This window comes from Schistocerca gregaria, chromosome 4, assembly GCF_023897955.1.
Source record: "Schistocerca gregaria isolate iqSchGreg1 chromosome 4, iqSchGreg1.2, whole genome shotgun sequence".
Taxonomy (NCBI): domain Eukaryota; kingdom Metazoa; phylum Arthropoda; class Insecta; order Orthoptera; family Acrididae; genus Schistocerca; species Schistocerca gregaria.
In genome coordinates this window covers 631,383,385-631,390,435 of record NC_064923.1, presented here as the reverse complement: position 1 = coordinate 631,390,435, position 7,051 = coordinate 631,383,385, and the positions used below count along the sequence as shown (strand labels likewise).

General features: G+C 49.3%; 3 non-coding genes across 3 annotated transcripts; all 3 read left to right on the top strand.

The window, feature by feature from the left end:
- The first annotated feature begins 3,998 nt into the window (after window positions 1-3,998).
- Trnas-cga (transfer RNA serine (anticodon CGA)) lies at window positions 3,999-4,073 on the top strand. Its single transcript has one exon. It is a non-coding gene; the product is annotated as a tRNA-Ser (tRNA).
- Window positions 4,074-4,598: 525 nt separating this feature from the next.
- Trnas-cga (transfer RNA serine (anticodon CGA)) lies at window positions 4,599-4,673 on the top strand. The gene has a single exon. It is a non-coding gene; the product is annotated as a tRNA-Ser (tRNA).
- Window positions 4,674-6,396: 1,723 nt separating this feature from the next.
- On the top strand, window positions 6,397-6,471 carry Trnas-cga (transfer RNA serine (anticodon CGA)). Its single transcript has one exon. It is a non-coding gene; the product is annotated as a tRNA-Ser (tRNA).
- Window positions 6,472-7,051: the final 580 nt, after the last annotated feature.

The window sequence follows — 7,051 nt, the reverse complement described above, 5'->3', positions numbered from 1 at the left end:
GACATCGGAAGTTCACTGAGGCTTTTTGCAGATGATGCTGTGGTGTATCGAGAGGTTGCAACAATGGAAAATTGTACTGAAATGCAGGAGGATCTGCAGCGAATTGACGCATGGTGCACGGAATGGCAATTGAATCTCAATGTAGCGAAGTGTAATGTGATGCGAACACATAGAAAGATAGGTCCCTTATCATTTAGCTACAAAATAGCAGGTCAGCAACTGGAAGCAGTTAATTCCATAAATTATCTGGGAGTACGCATTAGGAGTGATTTAAAATGGAATGATCATATAAAGTTGATCGTCGGTAAAGCAGATGCCAGACTGAGATTCATTGGAAGAATCCTAAGGAAATGCAATCCGACAACAAAGGAAGTAGGTTACAGTACGCTTGTTCGCCCAATGCTTGAATACTGCTCAGCAGTGTGGGATCCGCACCAGGTAGGGTTGATAGAAGAGATAGAGAAGATCCAACGGAGAGCAGCGCGCTTCGTTACAGGATCATTTAGTAATTGCGAAAGCGTTACGGAGATGATAGATAAACTCCAGTGGAAGACTCTGCAGGAGAGACGCTCAGTAGCTCGGTACGGGCTTTTGTTGAAGTTTCGAGAACATACCTTCACCGAAGAGTCAAGCAGTATATTGCTCCCTCCTACGTATATCTCGCGAAGAGACCATGAGGATAAAATCAGAGAGATTAGAGCCCACACAGAAGCATACCGACAATCCTTCTTTCCACGTACAATACGAGACTGGAATAGAAGGGAGAACCGATAGAGGTACTCAGGGTACCCTCCGCCACACACCGTCAGGTGGCTTGCGGAGTACGGATGTAGATGTAGATGTAGATGTAGAATGACATCGTAAGAGCCTTTGTGGATCACTACAACGAGTTCTATGCAGCAGAGGATCGGAACGTGGCGGTAATGTCTGATGTCCTCCGTTCCTTGACAGATACCCTGGACGAGTCTGCTGCGGAGATTCTCACGGCGACAATTACGGCTGATGACGTCGCCGATGCTCTTCATAAGGGTGCGGCAAACAAAGCCCCAGGTCCAGATGGGTTCCCGCTGGAGTTTTACCGCACATTTCATGACATCATGGGCTCACGCTGGACTGCGATGTATGAAGAACTGATGAACCCTGACTTTCCTCTCCCATCCGAATTCGTAGAAGGCTTGCTTATCCCGGTCCCCAAGCCATCGGGAGGTCGAGGAGTGGAATATTATCGGCCGCTGACCATGTTAAATTGTGACTTCAAGATTTTTACCCGGATTCTTGGCGCTCGCATTAGGCGCGTCGTCCCTCAAGTTATCTCTCTGGATCAAACGTGCTTTGGAGGTGATAGTAACATTCAGACGGCACTCAGCGATTACCGTGACGTTATAGCCCTGACCATGACCTGTCGCAGTCGTGGTGCCTTAGTGACAGTGGACTTCGACCACGCCTTTGATAGAGTGAGTCATGACTTTCTCGAAAACGTACTCCGACGGATGGCCTTTCCCCACAGGTTTATACACCTTGTCTTGCGGCTTCTCCGAGGTGCCACGTCGCGGGTGCTGGTCAATGGCCGTGTGGCGGGCCCTATTAACGTCATGTGGTCGGTCCATCAAGGATGTCCGCTGTCGATGCTGCTTTTCGCCATTGCCCTTGAGCCACTATTACACGGTTTGAGGAGCCGGTTGACAGGCATAACAATGAGGGGGACTTCTTTCATCTGCCGCGCCTATGCAGATGACTTGGTGTTTTTGGTTCTATCGGAGGATGAAGTGCGAGAGGCACTGGCGTGGATCAACCAGTACGGGGCTGCTGCGGGCAGCCGTGTGAACCTGACGAAATCTAGTGCTATGTCCATCGGTAGAGGCCTTCCAGCTGAGAGTGTGGCACCATTGCCATTAGTGGACAAGCTCAAATGTTTGGGGATCACCTTCACGCGTGATATACAGCGCACGATCTCATTTAACTACAAACGCCTGCTTCAAGCTATCCGCACGAACGTTCGTGGCAACCTCCTGAGAGCATTGGACATGTTACAAAGGGTGGATTTTGTTAACACTCATCTAGTCTCGCGACTACCCCATTTAGCACAGATTTTACCGATGCCAAAGGCAATGGCACACAGACTTCAGGCGGCGTTCGGCTACTTTGTTAGTGCGGGTCTTATCTTCAAAGTCCGCTACGACACGCTGACACTTCCTCCTCGAGATGGCGGCCTCGGCCTTGTCAACGTCCGAGCGAGAGCAGCTGCCCTTTATGTAAGTACGATGGTTAAATCGTGGATCCGCCGCCGAAACGGATTATCGGGAAGCCTGATTGATGAAGTGGCCCCTCCCTCTCGAGTGGCACCCGTTGCAGTAGCCCATATTTCTTCCCCTCTCTCACATATCCGGACCTTTTTCATCGAATACAGTTATGTCCATGCCGACTTGCCTAGTACCAGACCCCCTATGGCACGTGATGTTTACCGAATCATGATGAGAAATCACACTCGGAATGTTGTGGAAAGGCGATATCCTACGATCGCATGGCCCGTGGTATGGCGTTCTGTACACCATATATACCTAGACACGAGCGCACGTGCGACTTGGTATTTGGTCGTTAATGGAAAATACATGACACAACTTCGTCTACATGCCATAAAAATGACAGATTCGCCGCTGTGTCCTCGCTGTCAAACGCTTGATACGGACGAACATCGACTGATGTGTGGATCTTCTGCAGAGGTGTGGCAGCTGATTCAGAAGATGCTTGCCTTTCTTCTACGTACGGCTCCCCATGCCATTACACCGAAATCTCTTCTGTTCCCAGATGAGACATACTTCCCAAGTACGAAGACCAACGCTGTGGTCTGGATAAAAGGTCTCTCGATCTCTTATTTGTTCCATGAAGGTGATAAGAGTGTTCTTGATTTTTGGACATTCCTGCAAGATCGCTTTACTTTTCTCATGCACCATCCGCGATACCGTCAGTACTATGCCAACTTTTTGGGTAGTGCCTTCTTCGATCCCCCCTGCAGCTGGGGTGTCCCAGGTATGAGAAGATGACTTCAATGAGAGTGTGTAATACCAGGACTCAGTCCCATGTACCGGAAAATGCAATATTCTTCGTGAAGACGTGCCTGGAACATGCCTGACTGCCTTGGGATTCGGTGTGCGTCTACCCACAAGTTGGCGGGACGCGGATGCTGCTTTGTCTGTTCTGCCAGGAGGGCGTTTTCTTTAATTCCTATAATTCCCTTTCTATTTTATATGTTACTGTTGGTAATTCCACATAATTTTTTTTTTCGCCTGGAGGGCGTCCTATGTGATATGAACAAATATATGTAAAAAAAAAAAGTTGCTCCGACAGCATGAAAAAAAAAAAAAAGGCCAATGTGCAAGACTTTGGCGCGCCGGGCTTAGATTTCGAGACATGCGTCTGGCAGGTAGTATTTTTTTTTTCACTGCTTTGACAGTTAAGTATTTGCACTCAGGCAACATGCATTAATAAAAAAAAAAAAAAGTTGGTAGAGCACTTGCCCGCGAAAAAAAAGAAAAAAAAAAGGGTAGCGTCTTTGATTCACAATCAAAATGTTTTCGGTCCCAGGTTCGATCCCCGCCACTGCTTAAATTTTAATAAATTATCAGCATTGGTGGCCGAAGACTTCCGGCATAAGAAGTCGGCCTAATTCTGCCAAAAAAAAAAAAAAAAAAAAAAAAAAAAAAAAAAAAAAAAAAGTTGGTAGAGCACTTGCCCGCGAATGGCAAAGGTCCCGAGTTCGAGTCTCGGTCGGGCACACAGTTTTAATCTGCCAGGAAGTTTCATATCAGCGCACACTCCGCTGCAGAGTGAAACTCTCATTCTGGAAACATCCCCCAGGCTGTGGCTAAGCCATGTCTCCGCAGTATCCTTTCTTTCAGGAGTGCTAGTTCTGCAAGGTTCGCAGAAGAGCTCCTGTAAAGTTTGGAAGGTAGGAGACGGATACTGGCAGAAGTAAAGCTGTGAGTACCGGACGTTTGTCGTGCTTCGGTAGCTCAGTTGGTAGAGCACTTGCCCGCGAAAGGCAAAGGTCCCGAGTTCGAGTCTCGGTCGGGCACACAGTTTTAATCTGCCAGGAAGTTTCATATCAGCGCACACTCCGCTGCAGAGTGAAAATCTCATTCTGGAAACATCCCCCAGGCTGTGGCTAAGCCATGTCTCCGCAGTATCCTTTCTTTCAGGAGTGCTAGTTCTGCAAGGTTCGCAGAAGAGCTTCTGTAAAGTTTGGAAGGTAGGAGATGGATACTGGCAGAAGTAAAGCTGTGAGTACCGGACGTGAGTCGTGCTTCGGTAGATCAGTTGGTAGAGCACTTGCCCGCGAAAGGCAAAGGTCCCGAGTTCGAGTCTCGGTCGGGCACACAGTTTTAATCTGCCAGGAAGTTTCATATCAGCGCACACTCCGCTGCAGAGTGAAACTCTCATTCTGGAAACATCCCCCAGGCTGTGGCTAAGCCATGTCTCCGCAGTATCCTTTCTTTCAGGAGTGCTAGTTCTGCAAGGTTCGCAGAAGAGCTCCTGTAAAGTTTGGAAGGTAGGAGACGGATACTGGCAGAAGTAAAGCTGTGAGTACCGGACGTGAGTCGTGCTTCGGTAGCTCAGTTGGTAGAGCACTTGCCCGCGAAAGGCAAAGGTCCCGAGTTCGAGTCTCGGTCGGGCACACAGTTTTAATCTGCCAGGGAGTTTCATATCAGCGCACACTCCGCTGCAGAGTGAAAATCTCATTCTGGAAACATCCCCCAGGCTGTGGCTAAGCCATGTCTCCGCAGTATCCTTTCTTTCAGGAGTGCTAGTTCTGCAAGGTTCGCAGAAGAGCTTCTGTAAAGTTTGGAAGGTAGGAGACGGATACTGGCAGAAGTAAAGCTGTGAGTACCGGACGTGAGTCGTGCTTCGGTAGCTCAGTTGGTAGAGCACTTGCCCGCGAAAGACAAAGGTCCCGAGTTCGAGTCTCGGTCGGGAACACAGTTTTAATCTGCCAGGAAGTTTCATATCAGCGCACACTCCGCTGCAGAGTGAAAATCTCATTCTGGAAACATCCCACAGGCTGTGGCTAAGCCATGTCTCCGCAGTATCCTTTTTTCAGGAGTGTAGTTCTGCAAGGTTCACAGAAGAGCTTCTGTAAAGTTTGGAAGGTAGGAGACGGATACTGGCAGAAGTAAAGCTGTGAGTACCGGACGTGAGTCGTGCTTCGGTAGCTCAGTTGGTAGAGCACTTCCCCGCGAAAGGCAAAGGTCCCGAGTTCGAGTCTCGGTCGGGCACACAGTTTTAATCTGCCAGGAAGTTTCATATCAGCGCACACTCCGCTGCAGAGTGAAAATCTCATTCTGGAAACATCCCCCAGGCTGTGGCTAAGCCATGTCTCCGCAGTATCCTTTCTTTCAGGAGTGCTAGTTCTGCAAGGTTCGCAGAAGAGCTTCTGTAAAGTTTGGAAGGTAGGAGACGGATACTGGCAGAAGTAAAGCTGTGAGTACCGGACGTTTGTCGTGCTTCGGTAGCTCAGTTGCTAGAGCACTTGCCCGCGAAAGGCAAAGGTCCCGAGTTCGAGTCTCGGTCGGGCACACAGTTTTAATCTGCCAGGAAGTTTCATATCAGCGCACACTCCGCTGCAGAGTGAAAATCTCATTCTGGAAACATCCCCCAGGCTGTGGCTAAGCCATGTCTCCGCAGTATCCTTTCTTTCAGGAGTGCTAGTTCTGCAAGGTTCGCAGAAGAGCTTCTGTAAAGTTTGGAAGGTAGGAGACGGATACTGGCAGAAGTAAAGCTGTGAGTACCGGACGTGAGTCGTGCTTCGGTAGATCAGTTGGTAGAGTACTTGCCCGCGAAAGGCAAAGGTCCCGAGTTCGAGTCTCGGTCGGGCACACAGTTTTAATCTGCCAGGGAGTTTCATATCAGCGCACACTCCGCTGCAGAGTGAAACTCTCATTCTGGAAACATCCCCCAGGCTGTGGCTAAGCCATGTCTCCGCAGTATCCTTTCTTTCAGGAGTGCTAGTTCTGCAAGGTTCGCAGAAGAGCTTCTGTAAAGTTTGGAAGGTAGGAGACGGATACTGGCAGAAGTAAAGCTCTGAGTACCGGACGTGAGTCGTGCTTCGGTAGCTCAGTTGCTAGAGCACTTGCCCGCGAAAGACAAAGGTCCCGAGTTCGAGTCTCGGTCGGGCACACAGTTTTAATCTGCCAGGAAGTTTCATATCAGCGCACACTCCGCTGCAGAGTGAAAATCTCATTCTGGAAACATCCCCCAGGCTGTGGCTAAGCCATGTCTCCGCAGTATCCTTTCTTTCAGGAGTGCTAGTTCTGCAAGGTTCGCAGAAGACCTTCTGTAAAGTTTGGAAGGTAGGAGACGGATACTGGCAGAAGTAAAGCTGTGAGTACCGGACGTGAGTCGTGCTTCGGTAGCTCAGTTGGTAGAGCACTTGCCCGCGAAAGGCAAAGGTCCCGAGTTCGAGTCTCGGTCGGGCACACAGTTTTAATCTGCCAGGAAGTTGCAATTCTGCATCCTTATAGACCTTCTGATGTAGCGCAGGGTCTAGGTGGAAGGCGATTTTGGCTGTCGATTCTGCAGATATGGGGTCCCTTTGCCGAAAACACTTATTAAATCCGAGCGAGGTGCCGCAGAGCTCAGCACACTGTTCTCGCATTCAGGAGGACGAAGGTTCGAACCCGCGTCTGGCCATCCTGATTTAGATTTTACTTGATTTCCATAAATCGTTCCAAGCAAATGCAGGGATGGTTCCTTTAAAAGGGCACTACCGACTTCCTTCCCCATTCTTCCCTAATCAGATGATCTCGCTGTTGGTCTCCTCCCCCGAATCCTTTCTTTCAGGAGTGCTAGTTCTGCAAGGTTCGCAGAAGAGCTTCTGTAAAGTTTGGAAGGTAGGAGACGGATACTGGCAGAAGTAAAGCTGTGAGTACTGGACGTCAGTCGTGCTTCGGTAGCTCAGTTGCTAGAGCACTTGCCCGTGAAAGACAAAGGTCCCGAGTTCGAGTCTCGGTCGGGCACACAGTTTTAATCTGCCAGGAAGTTTCATATCAGCGCACAC